This window comes from Martes martes, assembly GCF_963455335.1.
Source record: "Martes martes genome assembly, chromosome: 1".
Taxonomy (NCBI): domain Eukaryota; kingdom Metazoa; phylum Chordata; class Mammalia; order Carnivora; family Mustelidae; genus Martes; species Martes martes.
In genome coordinates, this window is record NC_137888.1 from 162843789 (window position 1) to 162867207 (window position 23419).

Consider the following 23419-nt stretch of genomic DNA (forward strand, 5'->3'; position numbering starts at 1 on the left):
GAGGCACGGAGAGCCTAAGTAACTCTCCCAAGGTGACCCAGCAGGAGCAAAGCCAAGAATCGGGGATGGGGTGGGGGCTGTTGACCGCTTCACGTCACAGTCTCAGGTCACCCTTCGTGCCTCCGGGAAGGCAGCGGGGGCGGGGTTACTGTGCCCATTTTTCAGAGGAGCAAACCGAGCTTCAGGGGAACCTGGATGATCGCGCGAGAGATAGGAAGCGGCGGAGCAGTTTGGCCCTGAACCCTCGCGGAGCCGCAGGCCCCTCCCACGAGCCAGGTGGATGGGCGAGCGGTGGGGGCTGGCGGCTGGTGTTAGGGGAGGGGGTGAAACGAGGCCGGGGGCTCCCCTGCTCTTCATCCGGAGGCAGGAGGAGGCTGAGGACCGGCTGTACCACTTGGCACCAGCGATTGCAGGGAAAGGGTTTCCTCGAAAAGTGCGCTCTAATGGGGGAAAAGCAGTGGGCCGAGTGTTCGCCGCGCGGCACGAGGGTGTGTGCGCGCGCGCTCGGCGAGCCCGGGCTCTTTGTCCGAGCCCGTGCGCGCGTGCGTGTGCGGTGTGTGCGAGTGTATGTGTGCGCGCGTGTGTGTATGTGTGTGTCCGCATGGGGGGCGGGGCTGGGCGTCCGTCCCCGCCCCGGCCCCGCCCCCGGCCCGGCCAAGCTGGTATTTTTCCACCCAGCAGGATGGGTGATGCTGAGAGCTGCCTGCTCAGACAACAGACACGCGAGGTCAGGAAGAAGCCGCTTATAAATTACCGCTTCCTCCGCGCCGCCGCCAGCGCCGAGCTCCGGGCCCTGGCCGCAGCCCCGCTCGCTTGCCAGCTCCGAGCCCCGAGGACCGCGAGCTCAGAGACACAGCCACGCGGAGAAGGAGCGAGGAGCGCCGAGCCCGCGGGCCGTAGACCGAGCAGGAGGGCAGCCCCCGGCCGGTGGAACCGAGTGCAGCCGAGCGCAGCGCCGCGGCCGCCCCAGGTACCCGAGAGACAGGGAGCCGGGCGCGCGGAGCCCCCTCTCTCTCCCCGCGCTCCAGCCAGCCCCGACCTCCCTGCCGATTGACCCCCACTCCGGCGTCCCTCTCGCCACCTAAGGAGGGACGGAGGGTCGCCAGCTCAGACCCGCTGGCGGGGCTGTTATTGTTTCCCCAGCGAAAGGGCTTGGGCTTTTCGTGCAGGCGGCAGGTGTGTGTGTGTGTGTCGGTCGGTCTGTCTGTGCCGGTGTCTCTGTCTCACTGGGTGTCTGTATGTATCTCCATGTCCATGTGTGTCTGTGTGTTTCCGAGGGTGGCTGTTCCTTCATTTCTCCAGCAATATGTATGCACTCGTGTGTCCCAGTGTATGCCTGCTATTCTATGCCTTGGGTTGTGCGTGTCCGTGTGTTCTGGCGTGTCTATGATACCTGAGTGTGGCTGTGACTGTGTGTCTTAGGATGTCTGTCCCGGTGTGTGTCTGGAGTGAACCTGTTTGTATGTGACTGTGTCACCCAGTACTTGGCTGTGCACGTGTGTGTCCCTGAGCGTGGCTGTGTCTCCGGGCCCCTGGTTGCAGGCGCTTGTGTGTCCTCGGCGTACCTGAGGGAGTGTCCCCAGTGCCTAGAGGGCCGAACAGCCGGAGCTGATTCTCCAGGGCCGGCACTGATTCGGGCGAGGTGATAGGGGGGCATGGCTCCAAGGGTGCTGCCCGTGTGTGGCGTGCAGGTGGCAGTGCCAACGTCCAGCCGTCTTGAGTGGCAGGACGGAGGCCCCGAGAGCCAGCTGGGGGCCAAATGGGCAGCAGGCAGGGACAGCAGGACACATCCTTCTCTGGCTTTTTCTCCTTCCTTCTGAGGGTTCCTCTTTTGAGCAAGAGGTTCTCTCGTTCCTCCTCCCAGCAGGGAAGCCAAATAGAGAATCTCAGGGACCTTCTGCAACAGCCCCAAAGCTTCAGCCTAAACTGGAGGGGGGACCTGTGGGCCACCCCCTGCCCCGGCGTTCATAGGGAGGTGTGTGCTGGGCAGGGCCACCGGCCTGGCTATTTTGGTCACTGTGTGGCCCCTGCCAGATCCTGGCGTCCCCTATGACCAGCCCCAGAGCTTAGGAGTCAGCCCGGGCCCCCATTTCCTGCCTGGAGAAATAAATCAGCTCAGTAACTGCCCAGACACTTGAATGGGGGTCTTAGGACTGAGGTTTAGTGGCGCGTGGCTGGCTTCGCATGGCTGGCTTCGCGGGCTGGCTTTGCGTGGCTCCACGAATTTGGACTTCGGGTAAATTGGCCCACGCTTTGGCACTGCTGGCGTTTAAATAAATGTCATGGAGGAGATCTTTTTAAAATTTCTTTTTAATTTTTTCTTGGCTAGAAGGGAGGGGATCTCATCCAGAGTCTCCCAGCCAGAAGGAGTTTATTTTTGTGAGAAAGAGCGGGTGAGTGCTTAGCAACCGCCTGCCTCACTCTCGACCAGGGAGTCATCCTGGGAGTGTGGGGTGGGCATGAGAAGGTGCGGGGGTGGGTGGGGGAAGGAATTGCATCAGGATGGTGTTGGGGAGACTAGAGGGATGCCCGAGGGCCCTGCCTAAGAACCACCATTGGGTAGGATTGGCAGAGTGACTAGAGGTCTTGGGCCTGGCTCAGCCCCTACCTAGTTGACCTTGTGCAACCTTTTTTTTTTTGCCTCAGTTTCCTCATCTATAAAATGGGTGGAGTAGACTGGTTATGGAGTAAATAGGGACTGAGAGGCAGGAGCATGTCCCCAGGGAGCTCCGTTCAGTTACTGTGCCTCAGTTATTGTGCCTTCATCAGTAGGTGACCTTGGGTGATTCTCTTGGCCTCTTTGAACCTCAGCTTGGCTGTCTGGGCAGCAAGGACGCCAGTGCCGGCCTCGCTGTGTCCTTGAGGGGATTGAGGGAGATGAGGATGAATAAGCCTGCGGTAAGCTGTAAAGCCGGCCTCAGCTTCGTAGCTGCCGATTAGAGGGTGTCACGAGGTCTCAGGTCACTGGTATATGGCAGGGCCAAGGTACACTCTTGAGCTTTTGTCTTTCGGGGATACCCTTGTGCTGGCCCATAGTGCAGCAGCAGTGGACCTCCTCTGCCCAGTTCTCTCCTCTTGTCCTGCAGTGATCAGGTCACGTTTGCTTCACAGAGTCAGGAGGCCTGGTGGAAGTGCCCATTTTAGAGATGCGCAAACTGAGAGCTGCCCAGGGGACTTTGCCTTGATTGTACTGTGGATGAAGTGGGCCTCAAAGGTCTTTCCTCGGCCAGCTGTGAGTTTTGGCCCCAAGGAGCTTTAATCACTGGTGTGTTGAGGAGTTGAACTTGGACTGCCGTGGAGACCTAGGGAAAACAAGGGACAAAGATGCCCCAGTCCTCAAGGTTGGAGAGAGAGTGCGTGGGATCCACTCACCTCACCCCTTGATTCTGTCCCTCGTTATTCATTCTCCCTTACGTGTGCTTTCTGGGGGAGCTCTTCCACTCTTCCTACACAAGTGTCAGTCCACAGGAGGCTTTGGACACTGATGACGGTATTTTCTAACTCCTAGCTTGTTTGCCTGTCAACCTGTCAGAGGACTCGGGAGCTGAACTTCTCTGAGAGTCTTTCCAAAGGTCCTGAAATGATAAGACGCTTGTGAGTCATTAAACGCATTCCTGTGTATAGGAAAGAGCTGACAAATTAATTACAAGAAGCAGAATGCAGCTGAGCCACAGCTGGAGGGGATCTGGGCAGGAATAGAGGGCTGGCCTTGGAAGCCCAGGGTCACCCCAGCAGGTGCAGGCTGATCACTCACTTCTGCAGAAAGTCAGAAGCGAGAGTCAGATTCTTCGGGTCTCCTTCTGTCCTCTGCAATGGTCAGCTTATCTTGGCCCAGGTGTTTGTTTGAATGTATGGGTTCTGGGGAGGAGTTGTGGCTGTGGAAATGCCCAGGGGGACCTTCGAGTGTGAAAGAGAGCTCTTCTTAAATGTCCCTCACTAGCTGTTTAATAAATCTTGCTAAGGTCAGCTCTGGCCTGGCCCTGGATTTGGGGTAGAATATTGGCTTTCCAGGTGCTCAAAGCCCAGAGGGAGATAGGATAGTGACCATGCCATCCAAGGCATGCTGTGAGGACTCAGGTGTCCAGGTATGCACTGATGGCACGGTCATAGGCACGGGGCACTTCAGCCTCTTAAAAGAGGTGATGTCAGAGCTGGCATCTTCTGTGAGTGGATGGGTGGAGGAACAGTATGGGCTGGTGTTTGGGCAGGGCCCATAGCAGGTGCAAAGGAACAGTGGCATGAAATAGCCAAGTGTTTTTGTAGAATAGGCCTTGCAGGGTTCCTGCCCGAGAAAAGGGGGGCCAGGGGGTGGAAGGGTCTGAGCATTGGGTAAATGGGCTTGAACTTTATTCTGAGTGCAGCAGGGATAGAATGGCATCAGACTGTGTTTGGGGACAGCAGTGGAAAAGATAGTTAAACCCAGGAGCCCAGAAGACCCCCTGATGATGGGTGGGGAACTAGGCTAGGGTCCAGGAAACCGAGGGTGGCCAGGCCACCGCTGGTCAGGGCACAAAGCATTTTCCGTGCCAGTGAATCTTGCCCTGAGCTCTTTTTGTAAACACAGGGTGAAGACCTGGACATGCTGTTTAATAGGTACACAGGCCATTAACTTACTGGCTTTGACCTCCCTGGGAGCATGAAGCCCAGGAGTCTTTAGGGTGAATTATGTCTGCCCTGGACAGGGCTTTGGGGTTTCCCCTCCCATCTTACCTAGTCAGAGGCTTCATTTGGAAAACCTGAGCTGAGGCGCAGGGGTTATGGGTGGCTGAGAGAAAAGGCAGAGAGAATGGAAATTGCTGTGCTGTTTCTGAAGCTCTGTGAGTCAACCAACTCCCTTGTAAAAATCAATGTACAAACAACAAATCACCCAAAACAATGAAAGGGAAGGGGAGTGTAGGGGGCCAGGGGCTGGGCAGCGGTAACTCTAATCAGGCAGAGAATGACTCGAGTTATTATTTTTATTATTTTTTTACAAATTAAAATTTCCAGGTCTAGCATGGACACACGGACTCAGTCCCCACGGGGTGGAGCCTGGGAATCTGTATTTTTAAATTGTCTTTTTTTTAATTAAAAAAAATTTTTCAAATTGTGATACAATTTACATGTCGTGAAATGCAAAGATTCTGTTACAGTTCGATGAATTTTGACAAATGTATACACTTGTGTAACTACCGCCCAGATCAAGATAGAGAGTATTTCCAGCTGTGAGGTTAGTTGTCTCACGCCCTTCCCCTCCTGGAGGCGACGAGTTTCTGATTTTTGTCACCCTAAATTAGTTTTGCCAAGCCTAGAACTTCATGTAAATGGACTTGTGTGGTGGATAGCTCTTTAGTGTCTGGCTTCTTTTCTGTTTGATGTTTTTGAGATCCATCTGTGCTATGGATTTTATGATGGAATTTATCATGAGGGTGATTCCTTTTATTGCTAAATAGTATTACATTGTATGGATTCACCTGTTGATGGATAATGGGGTGTTTCAGTTTGCAGTGACTATGAATAAACCTGCTTTGAGCATTCCTGTACAAGTCTTTCAGTGAGCTTATATTGTCCATTTTTGTAGGAGTGGGACTGCTGGGTCCTAGGGTCCACAGATGTTAACTTCATGAGAGATTATCAAAGAATTCTTTTAGTTACAAAAATACACACCTCGGGGCACCTGGGTGGCTCGGGTGGTTAAGCATCTGCCTTTGGCTCAGATCATGATCCCAGGTGGGATCGAACCCTGCACTGGGCTCCCAGCTCAAGGGGGAGCCTACTTCTCCCTCTCCCTCTCCCTGGCTCATGATTACTTCCTCTCTCTCTCTCAAATAAATAAATAAAATCTTTTTTTCTTTTTGAAAAGATTTTATCTATTTATTTGACAGAGACATTGAGAGAGGGAATACAAGCAGGGGCGGAGGGAGAGGGAGAAGCCGACTCCCCATCAAGCTAGCAGCCCAATGCGAGGCTCTATGCCTGGACCCTGGGATCATGACCTGAGCCGAAGGCAGATGCTTAATGACTAAGTCACCCAGGTGCCCCAAAATCTTTAAAAAAAAAAAATAATAATACACCTCAAGCAATACAAAACTGTTTAAACTAAAAGTGATCCTCAGAGATGATTTTAAAAAGTGCACTCTAATCTTCATTCTGTCTGTCTTTTTCTCTAATAACAGTAACGGCCCATAAGATTATACATTTTCCTCTGCATACAGCTTTAACCGTCTCCCTCAGCTGTCTACAGGAACATAGATGATCCTTTTTTATTACTTGCTAAATCAGTTTTCATTTCAGTTTTGATTTCCTTGTTGATCTGGGGCTGTTTAGGATGTATTCAGCAAGCTAGCTGTAGTTTTGTTTTGGAGTTATCAAAAATGGCATCATAGTGTTCTTGCTTCGCCACTTACTCTTCAGACAACGGGCCATTGTGGAACTGCTGCTTGTCGGAACGTACAAATCTGCCAGGCCACTGAATGTCTGGTCTGCCTTTGGGAGTCACTGACCCAGTCTGGCCCGTGTTAAATCACAGCAAGCGCTGCCAGCCCAGTGAATGCAAAGCCCTCCCCCCCCCCCCCGCCCCTGCCCTGTGACTTTGAACTTCCCTGAAGGTGGGCAAAGAAGCAGGCCAGGGCTGCTGGGCATTCTGAGTTGGGAGGGAACTGATGCTCATCGAGCACCGTAGATGCCAGATCTCCCTTCCTGCATTTAAGGCCTGTGCCTGACTTCAGGGTTCTTACCCCATCTTCTGGATGAGTTCACCCAGTCTCACAAAAGTGACTTGCTGCCGCTCACACAACTGGGTTTGAATGGGAAGGGGAACTAGAACCCGAGCCAGTCCTTATCCCCTGGCAGCACAGCAGAGGCACGCTGAGCACCTACGGGGTGTCAGGCAGGAGGCCAAGGCTGGGAGGGCAAGGATAAGTAAGACAGCCCCCGCGCTCAGGTGGCTCAGTCTCACGGGGAGGAAGAAGAGCTGTATCGGGAAGAGGTTAGTGAACAATTCCAGGCGGCTTAGCTAAGGGCAGGCAGTGGTCCAGGCAGGGAAAAGTGGGGAAGGTCTGAGGGAAGAGTGGTCCTCTGGCCAGGGAGTATGGAGACTTCGGGACCTGCGAGAGAAGGCTCACCGCCGTCGGCTTTATGGATCTGGAGACTGAGGTCCGAGTGAGGCTGATAAGCTATCAAAAGGGCCATTGTTCCCAAACTTGTGGTTCTTCCCCAGACTCAGCCTCCATTCAGAGATTCTGTTAAACAGGTAAATCCGGGAGGCAGTGTTTTTACTTGTGCCTCAACTCTTGATGACCACGTTCACAATTCAGATCCTAATTTTAACACAGCGAATGGGAAGGTGGAGTGAAATTCCTTAGGACTGGACTGCCCGGGAGACACCTGCAGACACTGAGGTGGGGGGTCTTGGACAGCTGGACCTCCTGGCTCCTGTGGGCAGGTCTGGCTCGTGGCCGTGGTGGTGTGGGATAGAAACAAGGCAATTTGTAAGAGGGCTGGAGGGCAGGAGAGTTGAGTTCTTCTGGTTTTGCTCACTTGGGTCCTCCCCATTAAGCAGAAGCTTGGACCACATCTTTGAGGGGTTCCTAGGGTGGACATTTGAAGAGACCTGCCCTTCCCCCACTGCTCTTCTTTGCACACAGTAGAAATGCTAAGCCACTTGCTGCCAGGTCCCACCATCCCCTTTCTAGCAGAAAGTCTTTAAACCAAGCCAGGTTGCCTGCCTGTTGCCGGGTGCAGAGTGGAGGGGTGAAGTGGATTTCAGCAAAGTCATGCTTGGTGGGTGAAGGGCACCGGAAGTGGGCGGTCCTGAGGGCTCTGCCCTCTTGCCCCATAGCCAGTTGGCACCTGGAGGTGATGGCTGCTGAGATCTCCGGGAAGACCCAGGCCATGATTTCAAGGACATTCATGCTCTCACCAGATGGCACTTGGTAACTCCTCTCTGGGGGGAATATCCCTACAGCTTGATACAATAGGCTCCTTGCCAGCCTCCATGCCTCCTAGGTACCTCTCCGTACGGTCCGTGTGCATGCCACTCTAGTGCTCAGAGGCCTTCAGTGGCTCCCTAGTGCTTTGTGAAATCAGGTTCACACTCCTTGGCCTGACATGAGAAGCCCTGCAGGATCTGGCCTCTGGCCAGTGTTTATCCTCATCTGCTACCACTTCTCCCTACCTCCTCGTGATTTGGCTGGTTTCTGCTCCAAAACCGAGCCTCGGGCTCCCTTGGCTCTGCCCATGCGCATGCCACAAGGCCCTTCCTCCTTCTTTTTCTTCTTCTTATTTTTTTTACAATTATTATTATTTTTTTTAAGTAGACTCCATGCCACCATGGGGCTCAAACTCACAACCCTGAGATCAAGAGTCTCATGCTCTACTGACTGAGCTAGCCAGGCAACCCTCTCCCTTCTCTTCTTATTCCCCCTCTTTAGGTCGGCTTGAAGCTACCTGCTTCATGAAGCTTTCCTTCAGCCCCTTAACTGTGCCTGGCACATAGTAAGGACTCAGAAAGGAGCAGACGAGACAAAGTGTATGTCCATCATCTCACCTTGCTCAGAGCCTCTGTAGCGCACAGTTAGGTCTTTGTGGTCTTGCCTTTTATTTGTTCACCTGACTGAGTTCACATCGGGAGGGGTAGATGCTTCAGTGTCCAGCCTGGCACACAATAGGTGCTCAGAACACAAAGGCTCTTACCCCTCTAAGAGGTACCCCTCTTACCCTGAAATAAGAGCCCGAAGTTTAAACATCCATATGGGTCCGGGCTTGGAAATTACGTTGACCCATCTCCATCCATATGTATTGGTTGTAGGGCCTGGGGATGTGGCAGGTGAGCCAGAGAAGACCAAATCCTGGCCATACCCTAATGGAGCTGATCATAAAATAGTTGAATGAGTTATCCCAGCGGCCTGGGGCACCAGGGTTTCAGTGTAGGATCAAGTTCCAGGTTTGAAAAAAGAATACCAGTTGCTGCAAAATGGTCTCCCGGGGCAGTTCTGGACCACAGACATGTTTTGTGTTGCCCGCATAGACGAGAGTTCTAGAATTTTCGAATTCAAGCCAGTGTTTTTCAGTGTGGTTTTTCTTTACCTTTTTCTTTTCTTTCTTTCTTTCTTTTTCTTTTTTCTTTTTTTTTTTTTTTTTTTTGCATGTGCTTCTGGTCATTGTCTGGTGTCTCTGAACATCTGGGCATAACCACCTGGCAGCCCCCCTCGGACTCTCTGGCATGCCCCAGTGCTCCCCACACCAATCCCCCCACCGGCTGCTTCCTCTGTGGGGCTCCGGAGGCATAGAAACGTGTTGCCAGTGGCTCGTGGGCAGGTGGAGGCATTCTGCTCCGTTCATTCACCAGGGCTGGCAGCTGGAGATGTAGCAGAGGGGAGAGAGGGCTTCACGCAGGCGGGCTCTCTGTTTCTAGCCCTCCAGGGGGGGCCCTTAATGCTTTCCTGGGTAAGGGGTGGAGTCCCAGGCTGGAGCTGGGGAAGTCCAGGCGGCCCCCACAGCGCTCCATGTAGGTCTCGGTGTACCCCCACGTCAGGCTGAGACCCACGCCTTCCCGGACAGCCCCTCCACTGCCAGCCTCTGCTGTGAATTCTGGGTTGTGGGCTCCGGGCGGAGAAGGTAGTTTGCCCCCTTGAATGCTAAAGATCACCAGCCTTGGGCCGAGAAGCTCAGCGGCAGCCATGCTCTGCCAGAAAGAAGCCCCAAATCTGAGACCTGGGATGTTTTCAGTGTATCTTCTTTCCTTGGCTGAGCCCAAGAATGAAGTCCAGGGATCAGTACCTATTCTCTAAGTCTCACTGCGGGACCTCGGAGGGGTCCTCCGTAGTTGTGGGGCTCAGAGGCACAAGAGAAGCTTTTTGCCCTTTCCCACATTTCATTGCCTCTGACCCCTGCTTGCGGTTCCCCCAGCCTGGGGGTGGTTGCTATTACCTTGGCTCAGTCCTGGGGTATGGTGACAATAGCAGTGATAAAGACATGTACCTGTGCTCCTCAGACTTGAAAGCCATAAACATGTCGAGAGAGCGTGTTAAGATGCCCCTTTTTATGTGGGATGACGGAATGGAGCCCTGAGATTCTGTATTTCTATCCCAACTCCCAGGCAGTTGTCAAGGCTGCTGGTCTGGGGGACCACACTTTGAGTAAAGGAAGTCCATCCCAGCTCTTGGACGCCTGTGGCCCTTCCCTAAACCAGGCCGGGTGCCTGGTCAAGATAACCTCCCCACCCATCCCAAGAGATACCATTATTCCCATTTTGCATGTGAAAAGTTGAAGCCCCAGAGACTGCGGGTAACTTGCCTAAGGCCACACAGCTGGGAGGTGGCTGAGCCCAACCCTCTGGGCCAGCGCCACTTTGGAAAGGATGCTGGTGGGGAAGCCGTTTTCTGCGAAACAGTGTCCACGGTCCAAAAGCCACAGGAGGCATTTCAAGGCAGCCAAGTCGGATGTAAATCAGGGAGAGCCCAGGGCCAGCCCTGCCGAGCTGACAGCAGGGCAGCCCGAGGGCATGTCAGGATCAGGTCTAAAGTGGGACTTACTGGGTGCTGGCATGCTGCCTGGTGTGGGGAGCCATTGAGGGATGCTCACAGCTCCTAGAACATAATTGTGGAGCTGCTGGAACCCAAGAAGGCCCCTTCTCACTCTTACACAGAATCCCAGGGCGGAGGGCTGCCTGGAAGCATCGGCAGTGGGATGGGTAGAAGCTGGGACCTGGTACGGGAGTTCTTTAAGTGCTGGCGCATTCTTGCAGCCCAGATCTCATTGAGGACTGAGGTTGCCGAGATCTTCTGCTTGGCTGGGGCTTTGTTTTTACACAGGGCATGTGCCCCAAGCAACTGGAAAGAGCAGAACAGATTTAGAGTCTAGGTTCTGGAAATGTGGTCATGGGACGTGAGGTCCGGTTATCACCTGAGAGCTTGTTAGAATGTAGAATCAGGAGCCCCACCCCAGACCTGCTGACTCAGACCCTGGGGGTTAGACTCCGCAAGTTTTAAGAAGCCCTCCAGGCTTACCTTTGAGAAGGGCTGATTTTTCCATCTGCTGCCAGATGCCCAGGGGCCCAGGAGGGTCATTCCTAACCTTTGCTATCGGCTGAGGGTTCCTGGGCTGCAGGGGGACCTCAGGTGTCATTTCATCTGTAACCCACTTTTGTGATGGCCTGAATATCAGTTAATGGGGCATGCATGAAGTTACACAGCATATCTGAGGCAGAGCATAGGTCTGGATTCTTAGAGCTGCAAGTGGTAGAAATCGGTTCAAACTAAAAAAAAGAAGGGAGAGAGAGAGGAAGGAAGGAGGGGGGAAGGAAGGAAGGAAAGATAGAAAAAAAAAGAAAAAGAACATTTACTGACTCTTAATTGAAAAGCCGCAGGGTCATAACTTCAGGCATGGTTGGATACAGGTGCTGAGATACGTCATCAGGACTTTATCTTTCTGTCTGTTCCTGGACTCCTGTGTTGGTTTTATTCTCCTCGGGGTACTTTCAGCTGCATAGGATGCATCCCCTCCCAGCATAGCCATCTCAGCCTAGAATGAGCCGCCTTTTTTCCCAGTATTCTTAGCACAAGCCCGTGTTATCACTCTCATTGCCCACGCTTGGCCAGGTGCTTGTCCTTGCGCCAATGGTCACAGCCCCACTGATTGGCTAGGCCCAGCTCGCATGCCCACCCAGAACCCCAGGGGCTGAGAGTGGGTGTGAATGGGTGTCCAGGTGGAGGGGATCTGAGGCTCCTCCCAGAAGAAGGAGCATGAGTGCCAGCAGGCCGTACACACAGGGACTTAGTGCCGTTTTTACCCTCCTCTTTGAGCTGGGTTGCCCTCATGCAACTGCTAAGGTCTCGAACCAGATAGAATTACACTCCTTTTCCTGGGTCCTTCAACATTTCGCTTATAAATGGGCATTAAACACGCTACCTTCATTTTTCCCTTTGTCCCGCTTCCCTTGATGTAGTCTGGGATAGCAAGTTACACGTTCCCCTGGCACCCACACCTGTCGTGGGCGTTACTAATCCACACCTGCCTTTACAGCACCACGTGTTCCCCCAGAAAATGAAGCTTTTGTGACGTCCGTGTTACATGTTGGCCTTTACCATGGGGTTCTGGGCTCCATGAAAGCAGGGCCCTCAGCTGGCTTATTCATTGCTGGGTTCCCAGGGCCTAAAACAGTGCCTGGCACATGGAAGGTGCTCAAGAAATTTTTTTAAAAATATATATATTTTACTTTTAAGTAATCTGTCCGCCCAACGTGGGGCTCGGACTTAACAACCGCAAGACCAATAGCGAACCTGCTCTACTGACAGGTAGCCAGGCACCCCTTACCGAATTACTGACTGAATATTCCTACCCCACGGTGCCTTGAACGCTGGGCACCTAGGTGAGCCCGTTGAATGTGAGGGTGCTGCCATTGCAGTGAGGCTGTCTCATTTGGGGGACCGGGAGCTCTGCAGACTGCTAGGGCCATATTTCTGAGTCTGAGGAAGGGGCTCCAAGGGAGGGCAGGGTCTCAGGTACATTAAGGAAAGACGTGTCTACCCTTCAGGCCTCTCTCTGCCCTCCCACCAAGGGTAATGGCCTTCCCTGCTCTGCTGATCCATATACCTGTTCATTGAAATGTGTGATCTTGGTTGATAAGAAGCCATTTCCTGGTTTTCTGAATTTTTATATTCTAGGAAACCAGAGGAGCCTTCCAGCACAGCTCTGCTGGTGGAGTGAGAGGCAGCTGTGATCTTCCCCAACTCGAATTTTTTTCCCAAACTGAGTGTCAAAGAGCAGGAGGTGTTCTATTAAAAAAAAAAAGGGGGGGCAACCAAAACAAAACAAAACAAAACAAGGCTTCCGGGGTCATTCACATTTGGGGACTGCTTGGCTCAGCAGAGTTCAACAGATTCCTTTGGCACGGTGATTCTTGGAGCCTTTAACCAGTCGATGATTATCATCTTTTCCAAGAATCTGGCACCCCCAGGTCCTCCCTGAGCCCCTCTGGCTGGCTGTCGTGTATCCTTGTGCTCACAGGGAATAGTCTTTCACAGACCTGGGCCCATGGCTAGGCTTCTCTGGGGCTCCCGGGAGTGCAGGCTTCTGGGGCAGGACAGGGCGGGGCAGGGGCTTAATGGTTGCTGCCACTAGTTCTTACTGCTGACAGTTTCAGGAGCCCGGTGTGTGTGTGTGTGTGTGTGTGTGTGTGTGTGTGTGTGCGCGCGCGCGCGCGCACGTGTCTGCAGGTGTGCATGTGAGCATGTATGTGTGCAGGGATGCCGGGACACCCCAGTGTTGACTTGGCCCCTCCCAGTGTGCAGTCGTACTTGAAGACGACTCCGGGTCCTGCGTATAGTCCCAGGCTGACCAGATCTTGTCTTTCCTTCTTTGCTTCCTCTCGTTGTATTAGGTCCAGACCAACAGCCCTTGCTGAGGAGCCTCCAAAACGTAAGTGACATTTGACCTCTCTGTGGTGTTGGCGTCTCACTCTGTGGGGTCCTCAGGCCCTCAGTGTTCCCTCCAGGCTTGAGGAGGAAGCAGAACCCCCAGGGCTCTGGGACCTCGTCCACAGGTCACCTCTGGGTTCATGGCCCAAGTTGGCCCCCTCCACCTGCCTGTGCCAGGGAGACAGCCCTACTGATGCTGAGCACTGATGTTGGAGTCTGGCCCAGACCCCATCCTGGCTCTGCCACTGAACAGTGATGGAGAGAACGCTTGCACATGCGCACGCGCGTGCATGAGGGGCGGGACAGGAAGAGAAACTTTAAGCAGACTCCCTGCTGAGTGCAGAGCCCCTCCCCGCTGGCGGATCCCACTCCCACCACCCAAGAGATCGGCACCAAGAGCCGGTGTCTCAATCAGCTGAGCTACCCAGACGCTCCTAAATTTTTTCTTTTTAAAAAAATTGAAAACCTTTGGAAAAGTGGAAAGGAGGATACAGTGAACTCCTATATAACTTTCACTGAGATTTTCCTTCCCCTTGTTAACATTTGCTACATTTGCTTCATTTCTCTGTGTATGTTATAAAAATATCACATTAAAACTCTTTTTTCTGTGTTGACTCATCGGTGAGTAAATTACAGGCAGTGCCCCTTTACCCTCCTAATCCTTCGTATGTATTTCGTAAGAGCAAGGCCCTTCATTCTCTTATATAAGCACATGCAATTATCAACCCCAGAACGTTTAACATTGACACAATTCTGTTATCTAATCTACAGACCTAAATGACGTTTTGCTGACTGTCTCATATTTACAGAAGCTCTCCCCCCCCCCCCCCCGCCCCGCCCCGAGTTCAGGATCACAGTGTTTTTAAAAGGGGTTTAATGGGGCGGGAACCTGACTTTTCTGCAGGTGACTTCTTCACCTTTATCTAAAACATCTTACTATCGGGGTTTTTGGAAGTCTTTTCTTTACAGTTGGTAAGAAATAGATTTTACGACAGGATGCCACCCGTGCTTACCCATACACACATGCTTGAAAGTGAAACCAACCCCACAAAATGATAACTCACATTTTCAGCATCTTTAGGTCTCTGTTCTATTCTTTTATAAAAATGATAGTTCTGACCCATTGAGTTGATTCCATGACCCACTATAGACTCTGCTCTGGAATGGGAAAACCATAGCTTCTTGGGCAGAAATTTCTCTCAGGAGGGAAGGTAGTGCCCTGACCAAGCTCCTCCTGGTCCAGACTCAAGAGTTCAGTTGATTGGGGGGTCACCTAAGAAGCCAGGACTAGGAGAAAGGCCATGAAGACCCTGGCCCATTGCTACCCATGGTGGACCTGACCCTATCCCTGAAATCAAGCATCCCCCCGCTCCGGGCCCCATGACCCCATGGAGACCTCCTGTTCTTTATGCTGTGACATGAGGCAGGTGTATCACTGGTGGCTCAGGACACCTCCCCGGCTAGCTGCTAAGGGGGCATGGAGTTCTAGTCCGTGTCAGCCTCCAGAGGCACTGCCATACTGGTCACAAATGTCACTAAGAATAATCCCGAACACTTAACTAAACTCTCTAACAGCACCCTCGATTTGCTGTCAGAGAGATTTACTGTGTAGTGGCACATTTTTGCCCACAACAATCTTAGGATGGGTGCTGCTGTTCTTCTTGTAAAAACGGAAGGTACATTTATTGAGCACCTATTGTGTATCAGGTCTGCTAGGTACTTCACAGACCCATGTCCTCAGAGTAGCCCTAGGAGTTAGACACTGATATTATCTCCATTGTACAGATCGGGAAACTGAGGCACAGGGCGGTGAATTGACTCCCCCCCCCCCCAAAGTCACACAGCAAGGAAGGATTTGAACCCGCCCCTGTTCTGACCCTGGTGTGCATACCAGCCAGCACTGCTCTCCCTTCCCCCCAGACTGGGAGCAGACTCCTGGGCAGGCCCATTCCCAAGGCCTTGTACTTGTTAATGAGTAGCTTGGGCAGCCCAGGAAACCAGATGCCGGCTACTGCGAAGCTGGAGTATAGGTTCTGCTTCCAGATAAAGTCTTTTGCAAGGTGCCCAGCCCCCATCGGGGCGGGCGGCTTTAGAGGCTATGCCCAGATAGAAGCCAGCCACTATTCCTCTTCTCTGAGGTCTGCTGATCATCCACACTTCACAGGAGATCCCTGGAGGCTGAGAAGTGGGTTTGCTCTCAGGGCTGTATGATGCCTCCTCCACATGGCCCTCGTGGCTTACTCTTTCCGAAAGGGCACCATGGCCATTTGGTATGGCAGGCAGCAGGATTTGGAGGGGGTGGTCTTTAGGGAACCTAAGCTGTCCCCTTTGAAGCCGGAGCACTACCAGGCATGTAGCGGTGTGGCCGTCCTCACTGAGGCCTCCAGGTTCCTGTCTGAAAAAAGGGATGGCAGTCACTCACTCTAGCCCCTCACAGGGCGTGCACCGCTGGAAGGTAGCTGAGACATGGATGCTTGTCGGTTGTTAGCCGTCTCTGAGTTACTGAGGAATCAGCCAAAAAACGGATTCCTAATGGGGACAACCCATGTCGTGGAAAGTCCGTGGAGCTGGAGGGTCAGACAGTCCTGGATTCAAATCCTGTCTCCATCCTGTGCCAAGTCTGTGACCTGGAGAGGAGAGTCCCTGAATTCCTCCAAGCCTCAGCTTTCCCACCTGTAAGTTGGAGCAGTGAGAGCACCCAGGAGTCTTAGACAGCAAGTATGGGATCAGGGGTAATGGTCTCTGTCGTCGCAGTGGAGTTTTGAAGCATTTAACAGGCCTAACAAAATCCGTACCCAGCACCCGAGTACATGTTCTAATTTCACCTCCCTGGCTGGGATCCCCTACAGCAACCCCCTTCTCTCACCTCACCTGAAGATCGCATCTACCCTTTTGGGTGTCTGTGGTCCTTTTAGCTGGAGGGGAACCTCTCTGGGCTTGTTACAAGAATGCCCACGTGGTTTCTAAGCCCCGCCCCCTCCTGAACCCCCTGGGTTGTAAACTCCAGCAGGGGAAGGGGGCGTTCATACAAGGGACCTGTGACCCCTCCAGCGATAGCATCACCCTCTTTGCTCGCTCCCTGGAGGAGCCAAGACAGTGAGAAAATGGTATTTACTGTTTGTCTGCCCTGATAATAAAAGTGATACATTTTAAAGAACTGAGATCTGTTTGACCTACAACATTTTGTAAGTTTAAGGTGTTAACATTTGGATTTGATACATTTATACCCACATGTGATTGTCACTGTAGCCTTAGGTAACGTTTTTGTTGGGCCACAGATTGTCATTTCTTCTAGTGTTGGGAAGTCATGTATTTTTAATATGGAAAATTTGGAGAGCACAGAAAAGTCAAAAGAAGAAAATAAAATTCATCTCTGTTCCTGCCATGCAGACATAACCATCTCACAGTGAATTTATAAACACATGGGTAAATACACATTTCCTTTTAAAGTTGAGGGGCGCCTGGAGGGGCTCAGGTGGTTAAGTGTCCGCCCTCCGCTCAGGTCAGGATCTCAGGGTCCTGGGACCAAGCCCTGCATCAGGCTCCCTGCTCAGGACGGAGTCTGCTTCTTTCTCTACCTCTGTTTCTCCCCTCTGCTTGTTCTCTCTCTCTCTGTCCCTGAAATATATATCAAAAAAACTTCTAAAAAATTAAATAAAAATAAAGTTGAACTCACAGTGTGGCCATGTTGGGGGGCCAACTTCCCGCGCCACCCCACAACATGTTTCTTAGTGTTTTTTCTGGGTCTTGCGTCTTCTAAGTCAGGGTCAGCAGATTTTTTTTAAAGGCCTGGATAGGATGTATTTCGGGCTTAGGGGCCTGTGGTTTTGCCTCCACTGTTCTCAGTCTCACCTCTGCTATTGTAGCCAGAATGCGGCCACAGACAAAATGCAAATGAGTGGCTGTTGTTTTATGCCATTAAAACTTCATTTACAAAAACAACCTGCCAGATTTGGTCCAGGGGCTGAAGTTTGCTGACCCCCCCACCCCCATTCTTAATTAGTTTTGATTTGTTTGGGTAGACCATCATTTAATTAATCCCCTAGTGATGAGAGATTGGCCACTGGTAGTTTCTTTCATGTAAACCACTGTGCTGTGAACATTCTTTTTTCCTTTCTGTTTTTAATTGTGGTAAAATACACATAACATAAAATTAACCATCTCGACCATTTTTAGGTCTGTAGTATAGGAGTGTTAAGTATATTCACATTGTCGTGCAGCCAATCTCCAGAACTTTCTCATGTTGCAAAACCAAATGCAGTGACTATCTCGGGGTATCTTTATGCATCGGTCTGGTTCAGAAAATTGGAGTTGCTAGCCTGGAGGGGGTGTGCATTTTGAAGGTGCTGGGCGCCTGTTGCCAAATCACTGACCCTCAGAAATTGCCCTAATTGAAGCCTCTGCCGATCTTCGGTGACAGCCCGCAGGCCCCAAGAGGGAGTGGAGCTGGCCACTTCCCTGGGGAGCCCCTGCCTTCAGGGCTTCAGGGAGCAGCAGATTTAAAACAATCCATCCCAGAGAAGCAGTAGCCAGTCTGCCAGTCTTCCTCTTTTGGGGAAGAAACTAACAAGTCAGTAAACAAGATGTGTTAGGAATACTGACTGGATCATTCTCGGAGGTTGATCCATCTAAACCCTTTAGAGAGAGGAGAGATGTGGTTAAGACCAACTCAGCTGTCCAATGAGTCTGGGTGTCAGTGGTGTTCGGCCTCTACCTTGCTGTGTGACCCAGGGCAGGTGACTTAACCTCTCTGGGCTCTTGGGTTCTCTGTCAAAATAGACATGAGGTAGAATCTCTCCTTTCTGGTTGAGGATCAGGAAAGAAGGTCTACAAAAGTTCCTCTCACAGTGGCCAGCACGTTGCCCGTACCAGTACCCAGTGGCTGTGATAGCTGTTCTTACTGCTGCCGTTAGGATTACTTTTAATACCTCTGTTAGGGTGGTCTGAACATAGAGACAGTACTAGCATGTGCAGCCCTTCGCAGTTCTCAGAGAGGTTTTCCATCTTAATACTTGCAATATTTTGTAGCGTAGTTATTACTGTCCCTGTGTAACAGGTGAGAAATTTGAGGCTCACGAGGTCAGCGGCCAGCTCGAGGTCAGCCATGTGTCAGGACAGGGAGCCCGGGCTTTAGTCCATGCGTTTGGCTTGTCCGTTCCACACAGCAGCTGCTGGACGCTGGGTTTCTGGACGACCAGGGCTAACGGGAGCTGCCTCATCTGGCCTCACCTGTGGTGGGAAAGCTTGGGCCTTCGGTGGAGAGAAGATTCTTTGGTTTATTTTCCTGTCTTTGTTCTTAGCCCCAACAGTGGGCACATGGGTTTGGGTTTTTTTTCCCCCGCCAAGGAGAGAGGTTACAATACTAATGGGTGTCCCCCCTCCACCTCCGACACACACCACCACACGATTGTCCCACACTAGCTGGATGTCCTACCTTGTAACTTAAACTTCTGACACTTTACCTGGTTCTGCAGGTTAATGATTCAGCCCTCCAAGGCTGACCCCATACTCCCACTGCCTGTTGTAAGTTTCAGATTGCCGAGTGTGCTTTTTGGCCCACTGACTAGAAATCAGAAGTTCACACGACCTCCTCCTTGGGTTTGATTAATTTCCTAGAGCAGCTCGCAGAACTCAGAGAAATGTTTTATTGACTAGATTAGTGGTCTGTTAGTAACTCAGAACGACCACAAGGAAGAGATATACAGGGCAAGGGATGTGGGGGAGGGGCGTGGGGCTTCCCTGCCCTCCTTTCCAGGTGCTACTGTCTTCAAATCTCCGTGTGTTCCCCAGTCTGGAAGCTCTCCTTTAAATTTTTATGGAGGCTTCATTACTTAAGCACCATTGATTAAATCATTGGCCTTTGGTGATTGAACTCCACCTCCAGCCCCCCTCCTTTCCCTGAAGGTCAGGGGGTGGGACTGCACGTTCCAACCTTCTAATCACAGGGTTGCTTCTCCTAGCAACGGGCCCCTAGCCTTAGGTGTCTTCTAAAAGTCATCGTTAACATAACAAAAGACACCTTTCTCACTCTCACCACTTGGGATTTTTTTTTTTTTTTAGATCACACTGAAGAGTGCAGGCAAGAGCAGGATTGGGGGGAGGGGAGAGGGAGATTGGGAGCCCGACGTAGGGCTCCATTCCAGGACTCCAGGATCATGACCTGAGCCAAAGGCAGGCGCTTGACCATCTGAGCCTCCCAGGCACCCCTCTCATCACCTAGGAAATTTATAAGAGTTTTAGGAGCTCTGCCAGCAACCAGGACAAAGACCACATATATAGTTATATTGATTCTAAATCACCATATTGCGGTTTGCTGCTGCTGTTGTTGCTGTTTTCAGAAACTGGCAGGGCATTTCAAAGACGAGAGCTGCCTGCCCAGGTGAAACCTGAGAGGGGTTTAAGGGAAGTCTGTTCTCAGCCAGCAGATAGTATTAAGTCCAGAAACCCACGTTCCCCAAAACAGGAGCCTCCTGGGTCCTAAGGCTAGAGACACCTCTGGGTTTGGAGGGACTGGCTGCCCCAGGGAGGGTGCCCTGGGTCAGTATTCAGACCCAGCTGCCCCAAGCACCACTCGCAGCACGGCCTTTATCTACCCACTTCCCACCAACTTGCTGGGGGACCTTGGATGAGTCATTTCCCTTTTCTGGGCCCTCATTTTTCTCATGCATAAAACAAGGGTCTGGAATAATTTCCCCAGGGGAGTTTCTGGGGTCTCAGCTTTGGACATGAATCTCAGCTCTGCCTGCTGTGACGGTCCTCCCTCTCTGGGCTAGGTGTCTCAGTGGGGCTGTACACTTGGACACGTCTTCCCATAATGGAGTCTCACCGCTCAACCTGTGGCCTTCATCCCTAGGATTAGCCGAGGCACTTTCGAGTCACTGGCCCCTCGGACCCTCATCCCCAGCCTGACCCCAATCCCTCATTGCCTTGCAGCCCCCAATTCCCCCATCCTTGTTCCTGTCATCCCCCCTGAGCTCTTGCTCTGTGGGTCCCATCAGGGCTGCCGGGTTGTGAAGGGCGCATGCCTCCCTCCCTTTGTCCTGCCTCAGTGAGGGGACATGGTTCTCATTTCTGTTTCCAGGTTGAGTGGTGCTCTGGCCTTCTGTCTGATTCCTTCCCAGCCTTCTCTGGGATTCCTGCCTGCCCCCACTGTGTCTCTGACCTGAGAGCTTTCTCTGACCCATTAAGTTAGAGGCCTCCCATCTAAGTACTAAACAGGCCCGTCCCTGCTTGGCTTCTGAGATCGGACGAGATCAGGCCCAGAAAGAGACAGACCATGTTTTGATAGGGACTCAAGATCTGTGGGAAGGATGCCACGATCGATTAGCAGTGTCTGTCAGGGAAGCAGGATGGGTGAAGGCAGCAGTCCGGGACGGGATGAGGTGAGGACTTGAGGATAGCCTTGTGAGTGGACACCTGCTCTGCAAAAATTGGAAACGGAGGAGCTGAGAGGACCCCAAAAGATCTGTGCAGCTACAGGGCAAGGAGCTTAGAGCATGCTTGTGGGAGAGTGTGACCCCGAAGTCCCAGGATCTTTAATTTGTACTCAGGTTGAAGTTTTCAGACCAGGAAGCCAGAGCTACTTGATGCCTCTTATGGCCTGGATGTCATATTTTGTGCTGGCTATGGGGTGTGTGTGTGTATAACATGGATACTTCCAGACGCTCTGAATAAGGTTGCTAGGTGAAATACAGAGCATTCTGGTTCAATTAGAATTTCTGATAAACTGAGTCATGTTTTGAGTTTTAAGTATGTCCTTCACAGTATGAGTATCTGCAACAAGCTTACCTCCTCCACGTCACTTAACCAGCTGCCCCGGGAGGCCGTGCCTGCAGGCCACTTGAGGTTGCAGCCGGTGCCCGTGAACCCGTTCCGGCAGTGCCTTTCCCAGCCCAGGTCCTCCTGAATGGGAGTCCTGGAGGTGTTGCCTCCTTGGGCATCTGTGTCCTTCTCCAGGCAACCAGAAGGGTCAGCCTAGTTGACTTAGTACGAGGTCTGTTTTGACCTGGAGATGCCTATTGAGCACCTGTGATGCCCGAGAACTTGAGGGTCCTATCCTCATCTCTGCCGTGTGATGGGCCTGGGGCAAAGTTCTGATGGTCTCTGCCTCATGGCTGAAGAAGCCAGGGTCAGGAAGGTGCCCTATGACACTGCTGCGGCCACGCAGACCAGGAGACAGGTGCGCTTCTGGGCCCAGGCTCCCCACCCTGTCCTCCTTCCATGGGGGGTGGGGGCTGCCCCGTGGGGCCCTGCTCCTCTTTCTGGATTATTCCCTCCAGACTTCCTGTCCTGTGAGGAGCTCACTGCTGAATGAATTGAGGCATTTACTCAGCATTCAATGTTTCCATTCCCTCGGGTGGTGAGTACTTGTAGAGCGCCTGTTGTATACGAGGCCCACTGCTGGGCAGTGGGGATAAAATGAGGAATGAGGCAGGAAGGGAAAGATGGCACAAACTATTATTCGGTTGCAAAATGGAACCAGACCCCACCACCACCACCTGCACCCCCAAGTGCGATTGATGTGAACAACCAGGGGGTCAGGGCTTGTCTCAGGGTAGAGGAGGGAAGCAGTCTGGGAACATGAGCCGCTTCTCCTCATGAGCCTGTCTGCCTCCACCATCCTGTCCTCTCCATCCTTCATCCTGAGGAGCCGTCTGAGGCTCAGAGAAGTGCATTGAATGCCCAAGGTCACATCACCTAAAGACACCGTAAGCCTCCACTCCTCCCATAACCACCCTTTCTGTCCTGTTGCTTACATATTAGGGGTGATTTAGTCACGTTGAAAAGTCCAGACACCGAGTAAACTCTTCAGCCTAAAAGAAATGAACTAGAACAGCCCCTGCTCTGGAAGGCTCCCTGGGGGCAGGAGCTGCCTCCAGGTAACCGATTCCTGTCCATGTCTCTGGCCTTGCCTGGGTCAGCTGGGTCCCCTGTGGCCAGGCCTCAAAGCTTCGTAGCTGAGGGGGAGAAGGGCCACCCCCACCTTTTTAAGGAAATTTATTTCATATTCATAAACATGATGACAGGTGCTGGTGATAGAAACAGAAAGGACACAGTGTCAATTTTTTAGAATCGTACTGCCTAGTGAGGGAGACATAGGTGAACATACGAGTTACGCTACAGTTTAGTGTGAGCCTTTTTTTTTCCTGTCTTACTGAGAAACGATGGTCATACATCACTGTGTGAGCTTAAGGCGTGTGGCGTGATGGTTTGCTGTAATACCTCGTGGAGTGATGACCACAACAGATTGTGTTCACATCTGTCTTCTCATAGACGGACACTCCCATCTCCGTAAGGTCGTGGGGTGGGGGGGGGCAGACCTCTTGTTTTCCCTCTGGCTTTTATGTTTCATTTGAGAAGCCTCTGTATTTTCAAACCCCTTCCAGCCCTGCTGAGTGGGGGAAGGCCCAGGCAAGAAACTCTGATGTCTGGGAAAGTTTGGGGAAAACCTGTAAGCATCTGAAAACCGAGAATTGAAAGTCTGTTCATTCAGTTAGCAGAGACTTGAGGACTTTTCCTGTGGCCCAGACTCCGTGCCACGCCCTGGGGACCCAGAGTTGAGCCTCTCTCTGTCTGGCCAGTGAGGAGACAGATTGCTGTGCATTGGTGGGGTCGCTTGAAGGAGCTTTGGGCACATAGAGTTCACAGAACTTTCTCAGAGGCCTTGAATGACAAAAGCATGCCAGGCAGACCCAAGCCAGAGAGGGCATTTATGGGTAGAGGGAAGCACCCCGAAAAAGGGAAGGCAGAGAGTGTAGTGCGGCTGGGCTATAGTGTCTCGCTCTGGGGGGAGCAGGGGAGAGGAGAGGAGGTGGGTGGGAGGTCTTGGCTGGTGACCCCAAATGCCCTGGTGAGTGCTGGGGTCTTGATTCACTTCAGGGAGCTAGTCTGGAACCCGAAGTCCTTAGTGAGTGCTGCAGGTGCCCCCTTAAAGGTAGTGACTGTTGTTTGGTTGTCTTGACAACTGGCTTCTGCTCAGGAGGAGAAACAGCCCAGCCCAGCCCAGCCCTCACCCCAACAGG

At 52.2% G+C, this 23419-nt stretch overlaps 1 protein-coding gene across 1 annotated transcript in view; it reads left to right on the plus strand.

Annotated features, from left to right (window-relative positions):
* Nucleotides 1–679: 679 nt before the first annotated feature.
* SLC6A6 (solute carrier family 6 member 6) overlaps nucleotides 680–23419 on the plus strand; it is an 80447-nt gene continuing 57707 nt past the window's right edge. The window contains exons 1-2 of the mRNA XM_080828194.1: nucleotides 680–970; nucleotides 13361–13398. The gene's annotated coding sequence lies outside the window, so the exon portion shown is untranslated. The remainder of the gene's footprint in view (nucleotides 971–13360; nucleotides 13399–23419) is intronic.